Genomic DNA, 27,318 nt, shown 5'->3' on the forward strand with positions numbered 1-27,318 from the left:
TCTCTTGAAAATCAGATCTCGCTCTCTCTCTCTTTTGCAACATGCAGTTCCTAATCAAACCTCTAATCCACTTCTTCATCTTTTTAAAAACCCTACAATCTCTTCTCTCTCTCTCTCTCTCTCTCTCTCTCTCTCCCCGTTGTTATAGGTTGTTTGAAGGGGGTTGTGGTGATATTGAAGTTCGGTGAAGGTGGGATTGTGATGGTATGAAGTCCGGTGAAGGTGGGGTTGCGGTGGGTGTGAAGTCCGATGAAGGTGAGGTTTGTGGTGGTGTTTCATGGTGAAGGTTGTCACACCCCTTTCTGCGGCGGAAGCACGAGGTGTGATCATGAAAGGTTCTCATTGCATACGAAAGGTAAACATACCATATGCTCGAAAATAACTTCAAACATTACATTGCCAAAAACATAAGTCAAGTGTTTACAACACAAGATAGCATATTGTCTTAAAGGTTACAACTTTATTTAAAACAAAACATAGACGACATCCATAAGCATGCGGAGGACCGCGCGCACATCCACCTTTAGTTACCTGAAATACATGTGAGTTTTGGAAAAACATCAACATAATGTTGGTGTGAATTCATGCAGTGATTGTTTTTGAATGTTTAATATCCTTGAATGAAAACATAGTATAAAACTTGTAGAATGAATGAATGTTTGAATGTAACTCGTAAAACGTATATGTAACTGGGTACTATGACTGTTTGAATGTGTGAGATTGCTAGTGGTTTGCAAGGCCACTAATATATGTCACGACATAGGAAGCCACCAAACCTAGGCATTTTTGTCGACTTGACTGAGACACAGAAGCACTCTTTGGTAGAAGTAGGCCAAGAGTGGGGTTGCCTGAAACCCATTAGATCTAACCTTTTGTTCCGCGGTCTGAATGTATACGTTGATTAATGGTGCTTATGGTACCCTATTCGGGACGTGGTCTAGAATGTTTCACTTGAATGTTTTTGTACCCATCATAACACATGTAAACATTGTAAAATTTGTAACATGTATTTCACCCCCGAAGTGTAAAACAAAAACAATTTAAAGAAAAGGGGGAGCATGAACTCACAACTTTGCGTTCCTGTGCGTCGTAAACTTCACCGGGTTTGCTTAATTAACGTCGTGACCTATACGCGTTTTCTTAACGTTAGTTACTAGACTTGCATCGCACAAGTACAGTCACTCTCTTTTGTATTCGTTGTGTTAAAAATATTTTATATTTTTAACTAGGTATCTTACTTATATTATTTTCTCACAAATTAATATAAGTATCTCGTGTTTTGCACTTTGCACCCGAATTATGTATCTTGTATGTTGTATGTGTGTTTTTGTTACAAAAATTATGGCGAGATTTATATTTGAAAAGCATAGTTTTAAACACACTAGCAACATTTTTCTAGAAAATATTTACTAAGTGTGAGGGTTTTTAGAAAATTCCGCCATAGTCTCCTTTGTGAATGGAGGTGTTCATGCTAAGTAGCACATTATTTTCTTTAGCATATAACACTTTAGATCGTTCTCAAATAATCAACCCGACATTCTGACATGCAAGATACTACTTTTGTCATTTCAGTTTTTAATATATAAAACTGGACTGTTTTCAGACATTTTAATAAAATGGTTATCTTATTCTAATAATTCCCAAATTTTTACAGAATGTCTTATCCGAACCAAATATTATTGTGTAAAAATATCGGGGTCCAGTTCATCATCAGTATTTTATAGAAAATCATTTACCGAACTGCGATCAGATTTGTTACTTTCTGACCACAGCCTACGGAATAATTCGTTTAAAATTTATCGTAAGTCCGTTTTACGAAATTCCAGTTGGAGGGTCGCACTGACATCAGTGACCATCTACTGTATGAATTTCAGGGGCTGGTTCTACTCAGGTTTCAAGTTATGATGAAAAATATAACATATATTTTCAGCAGAAAAATGCAGCTTGAGCTGCTGTTACGAAACGACCCTTTAAAAATAGTAAACGAATTCGAAAAATTGCGATTCCAGTGCCATTTGATCCGTTTTTCGAAAATGTATAATTTAGACTCCAGAAAATCAGTTTTTCGAGTTATAATGAACAGTTTACAGCCGTTTGAAGTTGGCTGAAAATGTAATTCAGCATGTTTATTTATAGTTTAGGCTTTACTAACTCGCATCAACTAATGTCCGAACAACGGGTTTATCAAGAGACCAACGATCAAATATCATGCATGATTTAACCAACCCTCATCCAACAAGATTTCATCTTCATGTCTTATTCTTATGTAAACATTATGTAAAGGTTTAAGTAGACTTTATGTTCATGTTTTTAGTGTTCTTGTATTTCATAAGATCCCATCATAAATAATCTTTCACTACTCAAAATAGACATAAACAAGAGTAAACCGAGACTTACTACTAGCACAAAGCTAGGGTAGGATCTAGTGAAAAGATGATGAGAAAAAGATGAGAAGTCAAGCAAGAACAAGGCTCCTTTGAAGCTCCACTAGTTGCAAGCTCCTACAACCCTTCTTCTACACTTGAATGATGCTCCAAGATGGATGAATATGGTGGTTGTGTGGTGGTGATGGTGGCGGTTTGGGGGTGAGCCGAGAAAGGGAGAGGAGAGAGTGAAGGAGAGAGTGTGTTAATGTGTAGTATGGTTGTGATCTTTGGCCATGCTTTTAAAGAGTACTTCACATATTTTGGCAAGATCTTCAAGCAACCAATCCAATAAACAATTGAATATAATCCAAGATAAGATTTGAAGTATGGTTGTGATCTTTGGCCATGCTTTTAAAGAGTACTTCACATATTTTGGCAAGATCTTCAAGCAACCAATCCAATAAACAATTGAATATAATCCAAGATAAGATTTGAAGTATGGTTGGGGTGATGGTCCTTGTGACCGATTCGGTTGGGGGGGGGGGTTGGTTGTAACTATTTTGTAACTAGATGGTAGGAACTAGTTAGGTTTCAAGTAATATGTTTATATATATTAGTTAGTTGCTTTTTAGTGGGTGTTAGGGTGTTCGGGGATCACGACTAGTCAAGAAATAAATAAACAATGTGTTTGGCAAAAATTTAGTGTCCCGGGTAATATCCGGTTGTTTGGTTAAATACCGGTTCGTTAAGTGTTAAATTGCACCGTTTAGCGTCTTTCTTGTACCCTTTTGCACCCCTTTCAATTCCGACACTTAGGGAAATATTCTGGGCGATGGAACGTAAATTCTGCATAATATTTATATGTTTAAAAGCTGGTCATAGCTGAATTTAATAAAATTCTGCACTTAAAGTGCGTTTCGGGTGCTTTTTAGTGCGTATTTTAGCTTCCGGAATGTCTATATGTTAACCCTTGTATGTATTCTTGGGTTTTAATGTATTCTTGTCATTGGACCTACACCTAGGCTCAAATTTTTATTGTCTGGCTGCTTTCTGCAGAGTCGTTGGCATATTGTGTTTTCCCGGTGAGTTTACTAGTATTTTTGACGTAACGCTCTAGTTAATGCATAAAACAATATTTTGTAGTATTAAACGTGCATGAATTCACTTGTTTAGCATCTAATCAGTCAATGTTGACATTTAAGCACATAATTGCAGTCATTAAATAGTAATTAAAATGTACGGAAGTTACCGGTTTTGTGCCAGTTGTCACAGTCTCCCCCCGTTAAAAGAATTTCGTCCCGAAATTCAAGCTGAACTAACTCTCCGGTAACCTCAACGGGTTGTTCTGTAAATCGGAGGGCGTCATCAATATGCACTTCATCCGCAGGGATGATCACGTCTCCTTGTGTTGGACTCTTCTTGAGATTGGATACATGGAACGTATCATGTACCCCATTAAGTTCCTCCGGTAACTCCAACTTGTACGCTACGGTACCTATTCTTTCTAAGATCTTGAATGGTCCGATGTATCGTGGGTTCAGCTTTCCACGCTTTCCAAATCTGACTACGCCCTTCCAAGGTGAGACTTTTAACAAAACTTTGTCTCCCTCTTCGAATTCTAATGGTTTACGTCTTTGATCAGCGTAGCTCTTTTGTCGATCTCGAGCCGCCTTAATGCGCTCTCGGATCTGTGTAATCTTGTCGGCCGTCTCTTGAACCAATTCAGGACCAACCATGCGTTTATCTCCGGCGTCTGCCCAACATAAGGGTGATCGGCACTTGCGGCCATACAGAGCTTCGAATGGTGCGACTTTGATGCTTGTATGATAATTGTTATTATAGGAAAACTCAACTAAAGGTAGGTGAGTATCCCAGCTGCCGCCTAGGTCCATGACACATGCGCGAAGCATATCTTCTAATGTTTGTATGGTTCGTTCACTCTGGCCGTCTGTTTGTGGATGGAATGCCGTGCTCAGATCTAATTGAGATCCAAAGGCTTCCTGAAAGGATCGCCAGATTCTTGAGACAAAGCGTCCATCTCTGTCTGAAATAATTGAGATAGGCACTCCATGACGTGTTACAATCTCTTTCAGGTATATCTCAGCAAGCTTTCCAGTACTATCCTTCTCTCGGATTGGTAGGAAATGCGCAGACTTCGTTAGACGATCGACTATTACCCATATCATATCGTGCCCTCTAGGGGTCCTGGGTAATTTTGTTATGAAGTCCATCGAGATTTGCTCCCACTTCCACATGGGAATCTCTGGTTGTTGTAATAGGCTGGACGGTTTCTGATATTCAGCCTTAACCTTAGCACAGGTTAGGCATTTTCCTACGTAGACAGCAACATCACTCTTGAGTCTCGGCCACCAATAGTATTCCTTTAAGTCATGATACATCTTGTCCGACCCTGGATGGATCGAGTATCTTGACTTGTGCGCTTCATCAAGGATGACTTCTCGCAGGCCACCATAGAGCGGAACCCAAATACGCTTTTTAAAGTATAAGGCTCCCTCTTCATTTGGCGCCATGTACTTCAATGCACCTCGGAGGTATTCAGCTTTGCGGTTTTCCATCTTCAGGGCTTCTTGTTGTGCGTCACGAATGCGTGCAGTGAGGTTCGTTCGAATAGTCATTTCCAGAGCTCGAACCCTTAGGGTCTTAACCCTTTCTTTCCGACTTAAAGCATCCGCTACGACGTTTGCCTTTCCAGGATGGTACTTAATCTCACAGTCGTAGTCATTTAACAGCTCGACCCATCGCCGCTGGCGCATGTTCAGTTCCTTCTGATCAAGTATGTGTTGCAGGCTTTTGTGATCTGTGAAGATTGTACACCGAGTACCATATAGATAGTGTCGCCAGATCTTCAAGGCAAATACCACTGCGCCCAGCTCCAGGTCGTGAGTGGTATAGTTTCTTTCATGTACCTTCAATTGTCTTGAAGCGTAAGCGATGACCTTTTGGCGTTGCATGAGCACGCAACCCAAACCTAGTCGTGAAGCATCGCAGTATACCACGAAGTCTTCCGTGCCTTCGAGTAGTGACAGTATTGGTGCATCACATAGCTTGTTTTTGAGTAGCTGAAAAGCTTCTTCTTGTTTAACACCCCATTCATACTTTTTGTCTTTCTGCGTAAGGGCAGTTAGCGGCTGAGCTATCTTTGAGAAATTCTCAATAAATTGTCGATAATAGCCCGCTAAGCCCAAAAATTGACGAACTTCAGTCGGGGTTTTGGGAGCTTCCCAATTCTTTATGGCTTCGATCTTGGACGGGTCTACATAAATGCCTTTCTCATTCACCACGTGACCAAGAAATTGTACTTCGCGAATCCAGAATTGGCACTTCGAGAACTTCGCATACAGTTTCTCTTTCTTCAGTAGCTCTAGAACGGTTCTGAGGTGTTGCTCGTGCTCTTCTTTCGTCCGTGAGTAGATCAAGATATCGTCGATAAATACAATCACGAATTTATCGAGATATGGTTTGCATACACGGTTCATCAGATCCATAAAGACCGCTGGAGCGTTCGTCAACCCGAATGGCATCACAAGAAACTCGTAATGCCCATAGCGTGTTCGGAATGCAGTCTTTGGGACGCTTTCTTCTTGTATCCTTAACTGATGGTATCCAGATCGAAGATCGATCTTGGAATAGTAGCTTGATCCTTGCAACTGATCAAATAAGTCATCAATCCTCGGTAGTGGGTACCGATTCTTGATAGTGAGCTTGTTCAGTTCTCTGTAATCGATGCACATTCGCAGAGTTCCATCCTTTTTCTTCACGAACAATACTGGAGCTCCCCAGGGCGAGAAGCTTGGCCTTATGAATCCTTTATCCAACAACTCCTGGAGTTGTGTAGATAACTCTTGCATTTCAGATGGTGCAAGCCGATAGGGTGCCTTGGCTATAGGAGCGGCTCCTGGGACCAAGTCTATACGGAATTCGACTTGACGCTGCGGAGGGAGTCCTGGCAGATCTTCGGGAAAAACATCAGGAAATTCCTTCACCAGGAATGTCTTCGAGTTTCGGCTCCTCAGCCTTCTTATCTACAACGTGTGCTAGGAAGGCAACACATCCTTTCCTTAAGCACTTCTGTGCCTTCATGCAACTGATGATTCGGAGAGGCGCGTCTTGTTTTTCTCCATGTACGATGAGAGTTTCATCATTCGCCAATGGGATGCGAATGATTTTCTCATGACAAATAACTTCAGCTTTGTTCTTGGATAACCAGTCCATTCCGACTACCACATCGAAGCTACCTAATTGGATAGGTAAGAGGTCGATGCTAAATCTCCGTTCACCAAGTTCTAGTGAGCATCCTCTAACAACTTCGCTCGACTCAACAAGTTTACCTGTCACACCCCAACCGATGGCGGAAACATCGGGATGAGACGTACAAATTGCTCAAAACAACATAACACTAAATGTGACAATAATTTATTTAATTCATTTCATAAACTCTAAAGTGAAATACATAGTTCCAAACAAGACAACATATTGTTCAACAATAATTCAAATGTTATGTGGGTTTCTAGAGTTCATCCTAGCTTGATTCTTGAATCTTGTACTTTCAACCTGCAATATGTATTAAAATAATGTCAACAAAAGCATGTTGGCGAGTATACAAGTTTTCATACATAGCATATACATGTTTAAAATGTTTACTCAATTCCAAATGTGAAATACAATATCATGTTAACAGTATATACTCGAAACGATGTTACTCTATGTGTCCAAACCAAAGTTTAACGCAATTAAAGTGTACCCAAACGAGTTTGAGTAGGTTGACATAGTTTAACCTAACAATACCTGCTCATAGAACAGGAGGGGCGTTTCTCAACCTATAGCGCTACCATTGTTAGGGGAGGCTTGTACGAAGTTAATGAACACATAGTCATTAGGTGTTTACAGTAGCATAACATGTCTAACATGAATAAAGTGTGTCACATAAAATATGGAATGAGTGTGCATAAAATGTTTAATGTGTTGTGATGTTTGATATGTAATACATATTGCACCCAAAAGTGTAAAACGAAAATGGGTCATGTATACTCACCTTGGAGTGCGTTGCGTATTTCTTGGAAAGGGAATATGAGGATTGTTCCAAGTGTCGTTGCACAAGAGAATTACCCTATTAATTTTGAGTATTTTGTTAAATATTGGGAATTTAGGGTTTATTTAAATAACAAGGCATGAAATACTATCAACATTCTTAAAATAATCATATGTTTCATATTGTTATATTTAAAAAATATATGACAAATAAATAATATTACTGATTTTATCAAAATGGTATAAATGTTATTACTAAATTGTTGGACTAAATAAATAGTAATTATGATATATATATATATATATATATATATAAGTAAATAAGATAGTGATTAATAATTGAAATAATAAATCTGAATAATATTGCTAATCTGAATAAAATAGTAAATCTATTTATTATAATAATTCTGATTTTGTAATTCTGAAATAATTCTGATTTAATATCATATTTCAGATTATAATAAATAAATCTGTTTTATAATATTAATAATAAATAAATCTGTTTTAATAATAATATTAAATATAATTATATAAATAAATCTGATTTTATAAATAATTCTGATTTAATTAAGGATTAATATTTCTGATTTAAATTATGTTAATAAATCTGATTTTAATAATAATAATAATAATAATAATAATAATAGAGAATAATAACAATAATACTGAATTGCTTTATTAATTATATAAATAATAACTGATTTTGTATTAATACTAATAATAATCATAATGATAATAATAATATTAATAATTATAATAATAAAAATAACAGAATAACAAATAAGTAAATGACAATACAGCGAGCAAACGGGATCGGATCGATATCGGATATCGAGTCGTCTTCTCCGGCGGCTCCGGCGAAGTTCCGACGGTCGGCTTGTCTTCTCCGGTGAGCAGTGAGAGAGAGAGAGAGAGTTACGGTTGCAGGTGGTGTTCGGCGGTTAGTGGCAGTGGGGGTGGTGTCGAGGTTCGAACGGGCTGCGGTGATGTGAGGTGATCGAGAAGGTGATTATAGGTGGTTTCCGGCGGGTAGTGTGTTTTCCGGCGAAGAGAGGTGAGGGGTGAGGTGGTTGTGTGAGTTCGAACAAGGAGGGATGGGTGTGCGGTTTCGGTTCGAGGGATACTCCAGTTTATATAGGCGAGTCGAGGGTCGGTAAATAAGGAAAGGAATGGTGATTGAACCGAATATATGGAATGATTGACAATCACCAGCTATTTGGAAGCTCGCCGGAATTTCAGCAAGATGGAGGCTGTACACGTTTAGTTTGGGCGGGAACAATTAAAAAGGAAACATCTTTATTAGCGGTTAAATATTTAGTGTTTCCATAATCAAATGGATGTGGCATACCCGGCCGAGTGGTTAGTGAGTCGTTTGTTGAGTGAGAGGTCTCCGGTTCGATCCCTGGCACGCGCATAATACCCATTTTTTTTTAAATAACAATCCAACTAACTGTGTTAGCCACTAACTGAGTTTTCTAACTCAGTTAGTGCTGCCCTTTAATAAAATTAACCTGGTTAGGCTCATTTAACCGGGTTTTCACTAACGGGGTTAGATTAACTAACAAGAATGCTTAAAAATCAATAAAAATTCAGTTTTTTTTAATATATATTTATTTATTTATTTAATTTTAATGATTAATTTATTTATTTAAAATACTAATAAAATAGTATAAAATCATTTTAACCCAGATTTTGATATTTTTACCGAATTAACGTACGAATTCCCAATTTTCGTACGGTTTAGGGTAATCTCTTGGCAACGATGGATTTAAGAGCTGAGGTTTAGATGGAATTTCACTGTTTTTACGTGCTTAACATTGTTTCAACGTGTAATAACATAACATAGTATTTAAACAAGTATATGATCAAAATAATGCACTTTTTCATCACGATTCAAGTCTCGAAGTGAAATTGGGAATAAACGAGAGTACAATTGACTAAATTGGAAAGTACAAGATACCATGCTATAAATAGAAAGATCAAAAGTACGAGGCGTTACAGTCTCCCCTACTTTAGGAGATTTCGTCCTCGAAATCTCAGATAAAAAGACTTTAGAAAAGGTAAATTTTTTTTTTTTACGAAAATAGATGAGACCTTGATCATAATGTTTGTTTAGGAAAAACTTGTTTTCATGAATGCACCATGTAGCACCTTGTTTCACATAGAATTTCACATAGTATAACATGAATAAAATGACATGAAATTTTTCACATAGGATAACATGTATAATGAAAGCATAATAAATTTAATTTGTTCACGAGAGAGTATCATTAATTGTTTTAGGTTACGACAATAGTGTAAATTGTGACTTTCTAGCTAGAAATGAATGAAACGCTCAAACGTAAAACACATAATAATTGAGATAACATAAAAAGAGATTTAACGTAAAATATGGATTGTCACGGAACGTAACATACGACACTTCCAAAGTGAATCGAAGACCTCCTCGAATTAAGGAAACGTGCTTTGGCCTAATGGACAAATACTCTCATCGAGGAGCGACTAACGATATTTGTCCTTCCAGTTACTACACGTCCTTAATCGATTGGGAAATCGAAACTTTGGCGAGAGCGAAAATCGAGGAGTGGGACTAGTTAAACAAGATGCGAGTTTCACCTCTAACTTGATAACATCGTACCCTAATGTGGTTGGTACTTATCCTAAGATAAGGGTCCACTAGAATATGAAATGGAAAACTCCCATCAAGATTTGGATATCACTCCTAACTTGAGGGTAGATTTCGTGCAAAAATCAAAGTATAGCTAAGTGAAAATCATCACCAAGTGTGGGAATCACCCCTATCTTGATGAATCATTTCGATTGTGTTATAAGAGTGTCTTCAAAGCCTCCAAGTGTGTATTGTGTTAGCCTTAGGAAAGACATGTATATTAAGAGTCCAAAAGAAAATAGAGGGAAGCAAAGTAGATAGAAGGAAAGTTGTTTTAAGCAACACAAAGTGAAAAACTCCTAAACTATAGACTAGGCAAGGCATTCCTAATTCCCTATAGTTATGGCTCTGATACCAATCTGGTATCAGAGTACTCCTAGTATAGACTAGGCAAAAGTAAGGCAATCCTACCTAATTCCCTATAGTTATGGCTCTGATACCAATCTGTCACACCCCAACTGATGGCGGAAACATCGGGATGAGACGTACAAATTGCTCAAAACAACATAACACTAAATGTGACAATAATTTATTTAATTCATTTCATAAACTCTAAAGTGAAATACATAGTTCCAAACAAGACAACATATTGTTCAACAATAATTCAAATGTTATGTGGGTTTCTAGAGTTCATCCTAGCTTGATTCTTGAATCTTGTACTTTCAACCTGCAATATGTATTAAAATAATGTCAACAAAAGCATGTTGGCGAGTATACAAGTTTTCATACATAGCATATACATGTTTAAAATGTTTACTCAATTCCAAATGTGAAATACAATATCATGTTAACAGTATATACTCGAAACGATGTTACTCTATGTGTCCAAACCAAAGTTTAACGCAATTAAAGTGTACCCAAACGAGTTTGAGTAGGTTGACATAGTTTAACCTAACAATACCTGCTCATAGAACAGGAGGGGCGTTTCTCAACCTATAGCGCTACCATTGTTAGGGGAGGCTTGTACGAAGTTAATGAACACATAGTCATTAGGTGTTTACAGTAGCATAACATGTCTAACATGAATAAAGTGTGTCACATAGAATATGGAATGAGTGTGCATAAAATGTTTAATGTGTTGTGATGTTTGATATGTAATACATATTGCACCCAAAAGTGTAAAACGAAAATGGGTCATGTATACTCACCTTGGAGTGCGTTGCGTATTTCTTGGAAAGGGAATATGAGGATTGTTCCAAGTGTCGTTGCACAAGAGAATTGCCCTATTAATTTTGAGTATTTTGTTAAATATTGGGAATTTAGGGTTTATTTAAATAACAAGGCATGAAATACTATCAACATTCTTAAAATAATCATATGTTTCATATTGTTATATTTAAAAAATATATGACAAATAAATAATATTACTGATTTTATCAAAATGGTATAAATGTTATTACTAAATTGTTGGACTAAATAAATAGTAATTATGATATATATATATATATATATATATATATATATATATATAAGTAAATAAGATAGTGATTAATAATTGAAATAATAAATCTGACTAATATTGCTAATCTGAATAAAATAGTAAATCTATTTATTATAATAATTCTGATTTTGTAATTCTGAAATAATTCTGATTTAATATCATATTTCAGATTATAATAAATAAATCTGTTTTATAATATTAATAATAAATAAATCTGTTTTAATAATAATATTAAATATAATTATATAAATAAATCTGATTTTATAAATAATTCTGATTTAATTAAGGATTAATATTTCTGATTTAAATTATGTTAATAAATCTGATTTTAATAATAATAATAATAATAATAGAGAATAATAACAATAATACTGAATTGCTTTATTAATTATATAAATAATAACTGATTTTGTATTAATACTAATAATAATCATAATGATAATAATAATATTAATAATTATAATAATAAAAATAACAGAATAACAAATAAGTAAATGACAATACAGCGAGCAAACGGGATCGGATCGATACCGGATATCGAGTCGTCTTCTCCGGCGGCTCCGGCGAAGTTCCGACGGTCGGCTTGTCTTCTCCGGTGAGCAGTGAGAGAGAGAGAGAGAGTTACGGTTGCAGGTGGTGTTCGGCGGTTAGTGGCAGTGGGGGTGGTGTCGAGGTTCGAACGGGCTGCGGTGATGTGAGGTGATCGAGAAGGTGATTATAGGTGGTTTCCGGCTGGTAGTGTGTTTTCCGGCGAAGAGAGGTGAGGGGTGAGGTGGTTGTGTGAGTTCGAACAAGGAGGGATGGGTGTGCGGTTTCGGTTCGAGGGATACTCCAGTTTATATAGGCGAGTCGAGGGTCGGTAAATAAGGAAAGGAATGGTGATTGAACCGAATATATGGAATGATTGACAATCACCAGCTATTTGGAAGCTGGCCGGAATTTCAGCAAGATGGAGGCTGTACACGTTTAGTTTGGGCGGGAACAATTAAAAAGGAAACATCTTTATTAGCGGTTAAATATTTAGTGTTTCCATAATCAAATGGATGTGGCATACCCGGCCGAGTGGTTAGTGAGTCGTTTGTTGAGTGAGAGGTCTCCGGTTCGATCCCTGGCACGCGCATAATACCCATTTTTTTTTAAATAACAATCCAACTAACTGTGTTAGCCACTAACTGAGTTTTCTAACTCAGTTAACTGAGTTTTCTAACTCAGTTAGTGCTGCCCTTTAATAAAATTAACCTGGTTAGGCTCATTTAACCGGGTTTTCACTAACGGGGTTAGATTAACTAATAAGAATGCTTAAAAATCAATAAAAATTCAGTTTTTTTAATATATATTTATTTATTTATTTAATTTTAATTATTAATTTATTTATTTAAAATACTAATAAAATAGTATAAAATCATTTTAACCCAGATTTTGATATTTTTATCGAATTAACGTACGAATTCCCAATTTTCGTACGGTTTAGGGTAATCTCTTGGCAACGATGGATTTAAGAGCTGAGGTTTAGATGGAATTTCACTGTTTTTACGTGCTTAACATTGTTTCAACGTGTAATAACATAACATAGTATTTAAACAAGTATATGATCAAAATAATGCACTTTTTCATCACGATTCAAGTCTCGAAGTGAAATTGGGAATAAACGAGAGTACAATTGACTAAATTGGAAAGTACAAGATACCATGCTATAAATAGAAAGATCAAAAGTACGAGGCGTTACATTACCATTGGCTAATTCTATGGAGTATGGAATATCCAATCTACTAGGCTCTATCCCAAGCGTACGTTTAAATTCCACAGACATGAAACTATAATCGGCACCAGTGTCAAATAATATGGATGCAAAGTGATTGTTAACGAGAAACGTACCGGTGACCACGTTAGGGTCCTCACGTGCGTCCTTTGCTCCAATCACAAATGCTCGAGCCTGAGCATTGTCTTTCTTTGGGCAGTCTCTCATGAAATGTTCATTGCTTCCACATCTGAAGCATCCTTGGTTTCGCCCAGCTTCATTTCCAATTCAGTTATTGTTGCCATTTCCATTTCCGCCATCGTTCCCATTACCAGCACCGTTACGGTTTCCATTCCCGTTCCTATTACCATTGCCATTGCGGCCTCCAATACCTTTACCCCAACAATCTTCGGTACGATGGCCTGACTTTCCGCAGTTCTCGCACTTCCCAACACGACAATTTCCCACATGATGAAAACCACAGCCGTTACACTTGGGTAGAGTGCCCTGATACTTCTTAGCCCCAGACTCATTTGCAGCTGCGAAGGTTTTTGTCTCCCTAGGTGGGTTAGTGGCACGCTTCTTGTTGTTTGAACCCTTGTTGTTGCGAGTTGCTTGATTCAGATTCGAATGCTTCCTCTTCTTGTCACCAGACGACTCAGCATGTGTCTCGGTCTTCTCTGTCGGGTTCAGTGATAGTTTCTCCATGCGAACACAGTCTTCAGTAAGGCTGACAGCCAGAGTTACAGCCTCAGTGATTGTTTAGGGTTTGGCTGAAGTCACCATGCTGCGAAATTCAGGGGCCAGTCCCCAAATGTAGCATTCAACGCGCTTAAATTCCGGAGTCACCATGTAAGGAATCACTCTGGACAAATCATGGAACCTTCGAGTATACCCAGTGATGTCAGCACCCACCATAGTCAAGTGCCAGAACTCTGTCTCCAACCTTTGGAGTTCGGCACGAGAGCAATACTTCTCTCGCATTTTCTCTTTCAGTTCATCCCAAGTCATGCCATACGCGGCATCATCGCCTAGGATTTGGACTTGTAGGTTCCACCAAGTCAAAGCTTCATCGACAAATAACCCAGTAGCAAAGGTGACTTGTTGATCCGCTGTACACTTGCTCATGCGGATAGTGGCCTCAGTCTTCTCCGTCCAACGCACAAATGCTACCGCTCCTCCAGTGCCATCGTAGTTCATTGGTTTGCAGTCGAGGAACTGCTTGAAGGTGCAGCCTGTAATTAACCCAACCAATTCACATATGAGCATTTGAAGAAATAATGAAGCAAGGACCGTTCATAAATTTCTCCTTGCTTAGCAAATTGTCTTAAGGTTACCTTGGGCTGCGTTTCCTCCCGACGAATCCCCATGTCCGTTACGCCTAGCATTGCTTGGCCCTCCACTGTCTTGGGTACGGTTCGCCTCGTACTGGGCAATAGCAGCAGAGATTCTTTCTTCCAGTAGAGCGTTCAACTCTTCAGCAGTTCTTGGCAGTGGGGGAGGAGGAGGTTGATCACCATTTCGAGCATTCACAGCTCTCCTGGGTGCCATGTTCTGACAGAACATAACACAACAGGGTTAAATACTTGTTTGATGTCGTCGTACTAAACAGTAGTAGCATATATATTCACAGGAATATACCACATAATTAACATCAAACAATTATTACTCTAGCAGAGTACTTAGTAGGCTTGCACTGAGGGAATCTACACGTAACAAGACTTGCTGTGGTTTCTGTGCACTGAATTCCATAATTATGTATGCATCCATAATTACGTAACTCCTTGCACAGTCTGCACAGTTTGTTTCATCCACATGTTTCCTCCTTCAGTTAAGTCATTGTTTTCAGGAAAAGTCATGTATACTAGTGGTATTCTACGTCTAGTACATGTATATGCTAATTATCACACATAATTGCAAGTAATCCTTAATCATAGACAAGTGCTACCCCAGTGCACCCTAAGTCACGTAGCGTCTTTTCTAGACTCATGTAAACAGTTTCAGGTAGTGGATGTCGCGGGAAGTTTTATGCAATGAAAACCTTTTGAAAAATTGTTTTCGTGATAGGATCCTAGAGATTGTAGACTAGACTCGAGAAGGAATCCTGGTTCACTACAATCGCAGCTCTGATACCAATCTGTCACACCCCTTTCTGCGGCGGAAGCACGAGGTGTGATCATGAAAGGTTCTCATTGCATACGAAAGGTAAACATACTATATGCTCGAAAATAACTTCAAACATTACATTGCCAAAAACATAAGTCAAGTGTTTACAACACAAGATAGCATATTGTCTTAAAGGTTACAACTTTATTTAAAACAAAACATAGACGACATCCATAAGCATGCGGAGGACCGCGCGCACATCCACCTTTAGTTACCTGAAATACATGTGAGTTTTGGAAAAACATCAACATAATGTTGGTGTGAATTCATGCAGTGATTGTTTTTGAATGTTTAATATCCTTGAATGAAAACATAGTATAAAACTAGTAGAATGAATGAATGTTTGAATGTAACTCGTAAAACGTATATGTAACTGGGTACTATGACTGTTTGAATGTGTGAGATTGCTAGTGGTTTGCAAGGCCACTAACATATGTCACGACATAGGAAGCCACCAAACCTAGGCATTTTTGTCGACTTGACTGAGACACAGAAGCACTCTTTGGAAGAAGTAAGCCAAGAGTGGGGTTGCCTGAAACCCATTAGATCTAACCTTTTGTTCTGCGGTCTGAATGTATACGTTGATTAATGGTGCTTATGGTACCCTATTCGGGACATGGTCTAGAATGTTTCACTTGAATGTTTTTGTACCCATCATAACACATGTAAACATTGTAAAATTTGTAACATGTATTTCACCCCCGAAGTGTAAAACAAAAACAGTTTAAAGAAAAGGGGGCGCATGAACTCACAACTTTGCGTTCCTGTGCGTCGTAAACTTCACCGGGTTTGCTTAATTAACGTCGTGACCTATACGCGTTTTCTTAACGTTAGTTACTAGACTTGCGTCGCACAAGTACAGTCACTCTCTTTTGTATTCGTATGGTTGTGTTAAAAATATTTTATATTTTTAACTAGGTATCTTACTTATATTATTTTCTCACAAATTAATATAAGTATCTCGTGTTTTGCACTTTGCATCCGAATTATGTATCTTGTATGTTGTATGTGTGTTTTTGTTACAAAAATTATGGCGAGATTTATATTTGAAAAGCATAGTTTTAAACACACTAGCAACATTTTTCTAGAAAATATTTACTAAGTGTGAGGGTTTTTAGAAAATTTCGCCATAGTCTCCTTTGTGAATGGAGGTGTCCATGCTAAGTAGCACATTATTTTCTTTAGCATATAACACTTTAGATCGTTCTCAAATAATCAACCCGACATTCTGACATGCAAGATACTACTTTTGTCATTTCAGTTTTTAATATATAAAACTGGACTATTTTCAGACATTTTAATAAAATGGTTATCTTATTCCAATAATTCCCAAATTTTTACAGAATGTCTTATCCGAACCAAATATTATTGTGTAAAAATATCGGGGTCCAGTTCATCATCAGTATTTTATAGAAAATCATTTACCGAACTGCGATCAGATTTGTTACTTTCTGACCACAGCCTACGGAATAATTCGTTTAAAACTTATCGTAAGTCCGTTTTACGAAATTCCAGTTGGAGGGTCGCACTGACATCAGTGACCATCTACTGTATGAATTTCAGGGGCTGGTTCTACTCGGGTTTCAAGTTATGATGAAAAATATAACATATATTTTCAGCAGAAAAATGCAGCTTGAGCTGCTGTTACGAGACGACCCTTTAAAAAGAGTAAACGAATTCGAAAAATTGCGATTCCAGTGCCATTTGATCCGTTTTTCGAAAATGTATAATTTAGACTCCAGAAAATCAGTTTTTCGAGTTATAATGATCAGTTTACAGCCGTTTGAAGTTGGCTGAAAATGTAATTCAGCATGTTTATTTATAGTTTAGGCTTTACTAACTCGCATCAACTAACGTCCGAACAACGGGTTTATCAAGAGACCAACGATCAAATATCATGCATGATTTAACCAACCCTCATCCAACAAGATTTCATCTTCATGTCTTATTCTTATGTAAACATTATGTAAAGGTTTAAGTAGACTTTATGTTCATGTTTTTAGTGTTCTTGTATTTCATAAGATCCCATCATAAATAATCTTTCACTACTCAAAATAGACATAAACAAGAGTAAACCGAGACTTACTACTAGCACAAAGCTAGGGTAGGATCTAGTGAAAAGATGATGAGAAAAAGATGAGAAGTCAAGCAAGAACAAGGCTCCTTTGAAGCTCCACTAGTTGCAAGCTCCTACAACCCTTCTTCTACACTTGAATGATGCTCCAAGATGGATGAATATGGTGGTTGTGTGGTGGTGATGGTGGCGGTTTGGGGGTGAGCCGAGAAAGGGAGAGGAGAGAGTGAAGGAGAGAGTGTGTTAATGTGTAGTATGGTTGTGATCTTTGGCCATGCTTTTAAAGAGTACTTCACATATTTTGGCAAGATCTTCAAGCAATCAATCCAATAAACAATTGAATATAATCCAAGATAAGATTTGAAGTATGGTTGTGATCTTTGGCCATGCTTTTAAAGAGTACTTCACATATTTTGGCAAGATCTTCAAGCAATCAATCCAATAAACAATTGAATATAATCCAAGATAATATTTGAAGTATGGTTGTGATCTTTGGCCATGCTTTTAAAGAGTACTTCACATATTTTGGCAAGATCTTCAAGCAACCAATCCAATAAACAATTGAATATAATCCAAGATAAGATTTGAAGTATGGTTGTGATCTTTGGCCATGCTTTTAAAGAGTACTTCACATATTTTGGCAAGATCTTCAAGCAACCAATCCAATAAACAATTGAATATAATCCAAGATAAGATTTGAAGTATGGTTGGGGTGATGGTCCTTGTGACCGATTCGATTGGGGGGGGGGGGGGGTTGGTTGTAACTATTTTGTAACTAGATGGTAGGAACTAGTTAGGTTTCAAGTAATATGTTTATATATATTAGTTAGTTGCTTTTTAGTGGGTGTTAGGGTGTTCGGGGATTACGACTAGTCAAGAAATAAATAAACAATGTGCTTGGCAAAAATTTAGTGTCCCGGGTAATATCCGGTTGTTTGGTTAAATACCGGTTCGTTAAGTGTTAAATTGCACCGTTTAGCGTCTTTCTTGTACCCTTTTGCACCCCTTTCAATTCCCGACACTTAGGGAAATATTCTGGGCGATGGAACGTAAATTCTGCATAATATTTATATGTTTAAAAGCTGGTAATAGCTGAATTTAATAAAATTCTGCACTTAGAGTGCATTTCGGGTGCTTTTTAGTGCGTATTTTAGCTTCCGGAATGTCTATATGTTAACCCTTGTATGTATTCTTGGGTTTTAATGTATTCTTGTCATTGGACCTACACCTAGGCTCAAATTTTTATTGTCTGGCTGCTTTCTGCAGAGTCGTTGGCATATTGTGTTTTACCGGTGAGTTTACTAGTATTTTTGGCGCAACGCTCTAGTTAATGCATAAAACAATATTTTGTAGTATTAAACATGCATGAATTCACTTGTTTAGCATCTAATCAGTCAATGTTGACATTTAAGCACATAATTGCAGTCATTAAATAGTAATTAAAGTGTACGGAAGTTACCGGTTTTGTGCCAGTTGTCACAAAGGTGGGGGGTTTGGTGGTGTGAAGTCCGGTGAAGATGGGGTTGTGGTGGGTGTGAAGTCCGATGAAGGTGGGGGTTTGTGGTGGTGTTTGACGTTGAAGGTGAATGTGGGGTTGTGGTGGTGTGAAGTCCGATGAAGATGGGTTTTGTGGTGGCTGTGAAGTCCGATGAAGGTGGGGGTTTGTGTTGGTGCGGCGACGCTGGATGGTGGGTGGAAGGTTGGTTGTGGTGGTGGGTTGATGGCGACGGGGGGTGACGGGTGGTTGTGGGTAAATTGTGCATAAGGAAACAAACCCAAACCAAACACACACACACCGGAACCACATGCGCTTCCGGCAACCCCCACACCGGTTCCGCTGCTCTGGTTTAGCAACCCCCACACAGGTTCCGCTACTCTGGTTGTTAACATTTTGTGTTCCTCCGCCATGATTGTTAGCAACCCCAGCGGCAGCCTAGTGGTGGGAGGCTTTAACCCCATCGGCGATTTTTGAATTTAATTGTACAGATGCTGGTTTTGCTGGGGTTTATTTATGAAATGGTGTGGGGGCAGAGACAGAAAGAGAGACAGTAGAGAGAGAGAGAGAGAGATGCAAAGGTGGGTGATGCCGGTGACCCACTGAACCACCCTCACTCTCTTCCATGCATCGCCGATGGTGCCCGGTGGTGGCGGTGTTTTTTTACATTTTCAGTCGTTTTGTGCTGGTGGTCCCGGTGGTGCCGGTGGTCTTTGTTTCATCCCCGGTGGTGCCGGTGGAGGCGAAAGTGACTTTTCACCGATGTTCGGCGACCTGAGGTTAGTAGATGAATTTGATTTTTGTTTGATGTTTCTTCTTTTTGTTGATTTGGTTTCAAGAATTTGGGGTTTTTCAGTGGAATTGGAACTGGAGTGGGGGGTTTGAGAATCTGGAAGTGGGTCGTATAGATCTGATGTTGTGTAAATGGATCTTTTTTGTTTATTTTGAAACTGATGATGTGTAAATGGATCTTTTTCTTTAGTTTTTATTTATCTTCAAACTGTGTTTTTGATGGGTTTTGATTTGTTCAGTTGGTTCTGTTGATAAAAGACCACCGACAATTGATGGGTTTTGATTTGTTCAGTTGGTTGTGTTGATAACATTTTTTTCTTGGCAGTGATCGTTTGAAACATTTTTTTCCGACAAATTGATGATGATGGCGTCGCGGCAAGGATGGTGGAGGGTAGGTTTTTGACCTGCTTTTTGCAGCCATGATTTCTGGAAACTTTGAGCCAAACCCCGTTTTTTCAAGATCCACACATGGTTGTGATTTTTGTTGTTGGTTTTTATACCTTTTCAGTCGATGATGATAAGTATCAACTTATCTGAGACATCTATGAGGTCCTATTTTGAGTGAGTGAGTTTGGCGTAAAAAATGGTTTGCCGTAAAAAAATGGGGTCGGGGGCGTAAAAAGATGTTTTGGCGTAAAAAATTGTTTGCCGTAAAAGAATGTTTAGCGTAAAAAAATTTTCGGCGTAAAAAATGTTTGGCGTAAAAAAAGTTTTTAAACCGGGGCGTAAAAAAAGTTTTTAAACAAACCAAGCCGTAAAAAAAAGCTTAAAACCGGGCCGTAAAAAAAGTTTAAAACCGAGTCGTAAAAAAGTTTAAAACTGGGCCGTAAAAAAAAAGTTTAAAACCGGGTCGTACAAATTTAAACCCGGGTCGTAAAAAAAGTTTAACCCCGAGTCGTAAAAAAGGTTAACCCCGAGTCGTAAAAAAGGTTAAACCCGAGTCGTAAAAAAAGTTAAACCCGAGTCGTAAAAAATTTTAAACCGGGTCATAAAAAAAGTTTAAACCCAAGTCGTGAAAAAAGTGAGTTTAAAATCGGGGCGTAAAAACATTATCCGAGACTTTTAATGCATGTTTATAATTTTTTATTAAAAACAATCTCATTAATTAAAACAAAATCAATAATGATACCAATCACTAAAGGCTAGAGTAAAAAGACCAATTTGCCCTTTTCTCACTAAAAAATAAAATGTCATTAATTAAAGCACAATCATTACAATGCTTTATTGTCTTTTAATCTCATATATCAAAACAACTTGATCAATGTCTAAGGCTATACAGTATGGGAGAGGCTCATCCTTGGAGGATGACCCTCCACGTAAGTGCCACGTAGGATGGGTGTGAGGATGGGGCAAGCGGGATGAAACTAAGGAAATGAGGGATGAGTCTAATATATATATGAGTTGTATGTATATGTTTGTGTGAGGGGAGGTTTGTCCTTTTGTGAGCGTCCTCACCGTCTGGGTCTCGACGTTTTGGACGACGCCGGGGGGGGGGGGGTGAAATGGTGTTTGGATCGGCGACGGGCCTCGACGAGCCCAAGCTGACCCCCACACTGTCAAGCCTAATATTGGTTCCTACTGTTCTCACAACTCCTGGTGGTTCTCATTTTACCCAATCCTTGTATATATATTGGGTAGGGTTCTAGAGTGAACATTAGGTTGAGAGTGAACTGTGTGAACTAATCTGAGCCATTAATTGTTTAGATCTTGGAAATTTTAATAATGGCAGTTTTGTAATTATTTATATGTAAAGAATAAATGAAAAGGGTATAAAGATAAATTGTTAACCACTACACCATTTAGTGATACTAGTGGGTAACCCGCGCGTTGCCGCGGAGTCGACAGTAAGGGAGAGGAGCATAATTCAAACCTTAAAACGATATAAAAAACATATATAAGTCAATATCATGATCTAGTGTTCTATGTTCTCGTCCCTAATCTGCCCTCCTATAGTCGTCAATGCCGTAGCACCCGGGATATTGCCATTAATGGCCCTCCTCACAAAAAAAATTGACCTTCGGGACTGCGAGCTTATTGCATTTGAACTGTTGGCGTTGGATATTCGGCTGCCCACACACCTCCAAGTCGCTCCTCACCTGTTTGATAGAAAAATAAACAAACTTCCCTCTACTTTTCCACTTCCATCCAGTGCTACCAGAGTTGGAACCATCAAAAATAATGTGCTTATTTAAGTTAATCCCAGCCTAGATCACTGTGCGTGTGATTTCTACTTTCTAGTAGTAGATTGTTTTCCTCGATTTGTCACATTCTACTCCAAACAACGCTCAAAAAATCACAAGGCACGATGATATTCATGGGTGCTCGCATAGATAAAATACAAAAACAAATCAAATTCCATATTTGAGTTAATCAACATTATAAAATGCATGAGCGCTAAAGAACCCGTAATTATAAACATATAAACAACTTTACACAAATTTGGGAAACAATTGTCTGAACTCCAACATAAAAATCATGAGAAATGGTATTACCAATAAGTAATTTTGGTTATTTTTTATCTATGGTGGGTCAAATGAGAAAAAAGGTACTGGGCTACAAATTAAAGAAGGAAAAAGACGTCAAACGGGTCAACGGTTGATAACAATGTCTTATAACATATACAACCTACATTAAGATTTTTATAGTTCCATAACAGCAAATATAGCCTACATGTTTAAAGATACTTCCATTTCCAACAGCCTTTAAAGAATCAATGTTCATTTCAGCAACTTTCTTAGCCATTTTTTTCTTGGACCTGACAAAGTCAACAAATGTTGTTAGGTTTAGAATCTGTCATGAAAAGTTAATAAAGATAGAATTGGTCTACAATGTACGATTCAAAACAACATATACATAACCAGAAAATGACTTACGACCCATTGAATTTGACTCGTTTAACATCAGAAAGCTGCTAGGGAATCCACTGGGGGTCATACTCACTGACAAATGGTTTTGTTACAGCTGGGGTTTTCCTTTTCTTATGATGGTTAACTGGTTGTAGTGTTTGTTTTTCATAAGGACCTGCGTTTTACGAATGTTAAAATGTGGCATAGAAATAAATTTCGTGTAATTTGTTTTGCAGTGTGGTTGTTGTTGTTCACGTTCTGGGATGTGTTGGATTCGGTTGATTAGTTGTTCCCTCCACCCCAACTATGGTTGAAAACGCCCAACAACTACCTGTAACAAGGTTAAAAAGACTCCATATTGAGAATAGATGAAATTTTCAACCCATTTACTTAAGAATGGGTCAAGGTCTTGGGTCGAAAGTAACAACAGAGCATTTTTAGTGCATACAACCTACTGAATCGTTGTATTAATAAGTTAGTTTTTGGAAGTAAGTTCTTATGGCCCAACTAAAACCATTTATTTATTAACGGTTCAGTTCGGGTGATGCTTTATCTATAACATGTCCAACGGGTCAAAAGTAACGCAAGGCGTATTTGTAACACACTCCCTACAAGATCTTTTTATTTAGGAAATTAAAAGTACTACAATAGTAATATATCTTTCTCAATATTTACTCAAACTATTAATAAAATTAAGTTAATAAATTTAGACAAGTGGTTAGGATAAACCAAACCTTACCCTAGACCTCTCTCGACCCAGATAAAAAATCACCCGTTTTGACCCAAATGCCTAACCCACCAGACCCGCCCAATATACATACCACATCAGCCTTGGTTCTTCATAGGTTTGACGGCTCCATTCGTCCTCCAGTCAATGGATGGTGGTGGATCAGTGGTCTTCGCATGCGTGGACGGGGTCTGTCGCCTTTTGCCTTTTAGCATCCTGAAGTACAGAATTTTTTAATCAAAACCAGCCTTGAACTCATTGTTAGTCATATCAGCAAACTCGTTGAGTTTCAGCTTGTACGGTTTGCCCATCGGGTTCACTCGGTTAATGTGGTTCACGTTATACTTGAACACATTGAACCGTAGGCTTAGCTGATACTTTTCACCAAAATGCTAGGTTACGGACTTACGATAGAGATGACAGAGTAAGTCGAGATAACAGTTGTCGTTTCACGTTACAAAGTCGAACCAAAATTGAAAATGATAAATAGTCCAAAATTGACAGAGTAAGTCGAGATAACAGTTCTCGTTTCTCGTTACCTAAATTATAGCTTGCATCATACAGAATCGGATAAATCAAACTTTTGTGCTGCGAAACAAACAGAAATGATGTTGGAAACGGAACCCCTGAAACATAGTTAATCAATCAAGAATTACGTAATCAATAAACCACATTCGACAATGTCAACCTCCTAATTTTAGTAGATATTAATGAAATTAAATGCTATAAGCAGGGCCGGCTCAACCATTTTGGTGGCCCAAAGCAAAATAAAAATTTGGGACTCTTTTTAAATTTCACGCTAGATAGACCACTCAACCTACTTGACCTATTTGAATCTTCAATTCGAGCAGTCAAGATATTTAGATCATGTTTGTGCAACCGTGGCTTATAATAACCTATTCATTTTCAGGTCAAACATCTTGGCTAATTGATTACCTTAATCCAACTTTATCTAAAAGAGAAACATTAGTATCCTAACTTAAAACAAAATGTTGCTACAAGAATCCTAAATGATGGAGTAACTCACCTGGCAATGGCAATCGAATTACACCTACGCAATTCATTTTTTACAGAATTACGCATACTTTAATAACAAATAAATATTTACAAATGTACATACATTAATTTGAATTAACAAAGCTGAGAGAAATTTTGAACAGACAATTGATTATGACATGCTCAACTAACAACTAACAGATTAGATTATAAATTTTTGTTCTATATTACATCAACAAACTTGGAAGAACAACCACCAAACAAAATGGGGTAAAATTAAAAAAAATGTACCTTTATGTCTTGAAGAATGAACAACTTAGACAGAACATTTGCTACAAATTACGTATTAATAGCAGCTTAGATTTCAATTTCACACTTCGATTGAACAACAAAACAAGAGAGCATAAGTAAGGCGCTTATAGACATCGGATGTTACCTCAGTCACAGCAATAAAAAGAACTTCAGTTGGTCCAATAAATTTGCATCAAAACGAAGAGTTTGATAATGAGTTCCTGGAAAATAAACGGAACCCATTTATTGAATCGAAAACAAAAATTAGGTCATTGAAATAAAAAATGCATACCCCTTTTTTATTTGAAATGAAATCTCCTAATCCGAAAGCAAAGCGTTCTTGAAAACAAAACCGAATCATAAACATTATTGTGAAGTAGAATCTATTCAACAATCCATAACAAATCCTAAGCTGATGTATTCTAGTAATTGCCAACATTCAAGCATCTGATTATTAGTCCAATTTAATGCTAACATCTCTTCCAAAATTCTAATTATACTTAAATTCTTGATATTTTAAACAAAAAGGGGGGCAAACCATTCAAGAGTTTCAAATGGTTAATTATGCTAAAACAAAACAGTAGTCCAACAACAATACAGGGCTCGGATGAAGAATGTTCAGATGTCAATGCGAAAGGAGAATTACAGACGGGTCAAATGGATCGAATACGCCGAAAGTTACTCAACTGAGTTTTTAATGCATAAAATTGGCTATTTTTTTCTTTCAAAAACTTGGAGTGTTCACAAAATAATATGATTTACTAACCATATTTGACACTAATTATTGACAAAAAAAAAAAAGTTTGGCCCTATAACTAAAAGTCTCTCAATAAGCAGTCATTTGTCAATTTCATAGTAGCTAAACGGGGTAAAACTAAGTCTATCCGGTGATCACCAGCGCTGATTCAATGGTAAAGGAGAATTACAGACGAGTCAAATGGATCGAATACGCCGAAAGCTACCCAACTGTGTTTTTAATGTATCTACTAACCAGATGCATTTTAAGGGATCTTTGAACTGGACATTTTTGTTTAGGTTTAAATAGTAATAAATTGATAAAAAAAAGTTGGGCCCTGTAACTAACAGACTCACAATAATCCGACATTTGTCAATTTCATAGTAGCTAAACAGGGTAAAACTAAGTCTATCCGGTGATCACCAGCGCCGATTCAATGCTAAAGAAGAATTACAGACGGGTCAGATGGATCGAATACGCCGAAAGGTACCCAACTGTGTTTTTAATGTATCTACTAACCAGATGCATTTTAAGGGGTCTTTCAACAGCACATTTTTTTAGGTTTAAATAGTACAAAATAAAAATTGATGAAAAATTGATGGAGCTCCTAGCCCAGGTCTGGCCAATATAGTATTAAACGTCTGGGCTTCAATTACTTTGTAAATGCACAGTCAAATTCATAGGATACCAAAATAGGGCATACTTCGCACCTGAGATATGGGGATTCTGGTTGCAGGGCTATGAAATTAAGGAGACGTGGGGAGGACCTGGTTCACAATTGATGAAATTAAAAGTGAGTGGAAGGGCTATGTACAACAATAGCAAGGGTTATGTACAAAAGAAGTAGAAATTCAAACCTGAGTGTAGACAAATCAACCTGCGAATGAGTACCCAATTCCATGATTGGTTCGATGTTATATAATTGCAGGTATGAAACGTATGGTGTAATTGATTTTAGTTGGCAAACTCGTCCAATTCCGTATGCGGCTGTAAACATTCAATCATAAAGGCTTGGACTGTTTAGCAGGTGACAATGAATTGGGGGCAAATCTGGGAGAAGAAGATGAAGCTTAGGGTGAGAACCCATGATCGTTCAGTTTTCGTCTTAAAATTTGTGGTGGAAAATGACCATTATAGGACAAGGAAATGCTTTATATAGGTCTATATAACCCCCCATAATACCTCTTTTACCATTTGTCATATAACCCCCACCGGAGGAGATTATGTGATATTACCACCACATATGATCTAAATATAAATAAAGACTAACTAAAGTTCAACTCATTTATCCATCACTTGTGGTCTGGTGGCTGGAAAGACTTGGGTTCTTCTTGGAGACCCAAGTTCAATCCCCACTAGTGCCATATTTGGTGGATAAAGGCAATGAAGACTAGTTCTCCCAGATCCTAGGTCAAGAGCTCGAGCCTGAGCCACCCCCGGTTTTAGTCCATCGTGTGTTACGTCAAAGAGATTCTCTCTTGTAGCGTCGCAAGACTTGCCACTAGTAGTCGGTGGTATGGTTTTCCGTGAAATATCGTTAGCAAAACTCTGACGTCAGCGTGGACCCGATTAAGACAATATAGTCTAACCAGAGTAGGGTTAAGACCCTCTATTTAGAAGTATGTGAAGTTAAAGATTCTCACTGTTAGACCACCTGTAGTGGTGAGAAATTGGAGCTTTTTTGGCCCAATGTGACAACCTTCAAAATCCCATGTATTCCGTACAAATTATTAATGATAATTAAAGTGTCTGACGACTGTGTGGAATTACTTAACTGCTTTCTGATATCTGTGTTATGCTTACACGTATTTGTTAATATCCTAAGGAATATGCTAGGAATATGCTAAGGAATATCGTAAGGAATATGCTAGGAATATGCTAGGAATATGCTAGGAATATGCTAGGAATATGCTTGGAATATGCTAGGAATATG

General features: G+C 37.6%; 1 long non-coding RNA gene across 4 annotated transcripts; it reads right to left on the reverse strand.

The window, feature by feature from the left end:
* Positions 1–22,282: 22,282 nt before the first annotated feature.
* LOC118480371 lies at positions 22,283–26,494 on the reverse strand. Of its 4 annotated transcripts, none has more exons than XR_004862278.1 (8): positions 26,243–26,494; positions 26,096–26,152; positions 24,942–24,988; positions 24,795–24,870; positions 23,902–24,690; positions 23,457–23,578; positions 22,663–22,966; positions 22,283–22,544 (listed from the first exon to the last, which is right to left on the reverse strand). It is a non-coding gene; the product is annotated as an uncharacterized LOC118480371 (long non-coding RNA). The 4 variants fall into 4 exon arrangements; XR_004862280.1 differs by having other exon boundaries at positions 22,285–22,544; positions 23,902–23,988; XR_004862277.1 differs by having other exon boundaries at positions 23,902–24,870.
* Positions 26,495–27,318: the final 824 nt, after the last annotated feature.

This window comes from Helianthus annuus, chromosome 7, assembly GCF_002127325.2.
Source record: "Helianthus annuus cultivar XRQ/B chromosome 7, HanXRQr2.0-SUNRISE, whole genome shotgun sequence".
NCBI classification, from domain to species: domain Eukaryota; kingdom Viridiplantae; phylum Streptophyta; class Magnoliopsida; order Asterales; family Asteraceae; genus Helianthus; species Helianthus annuus.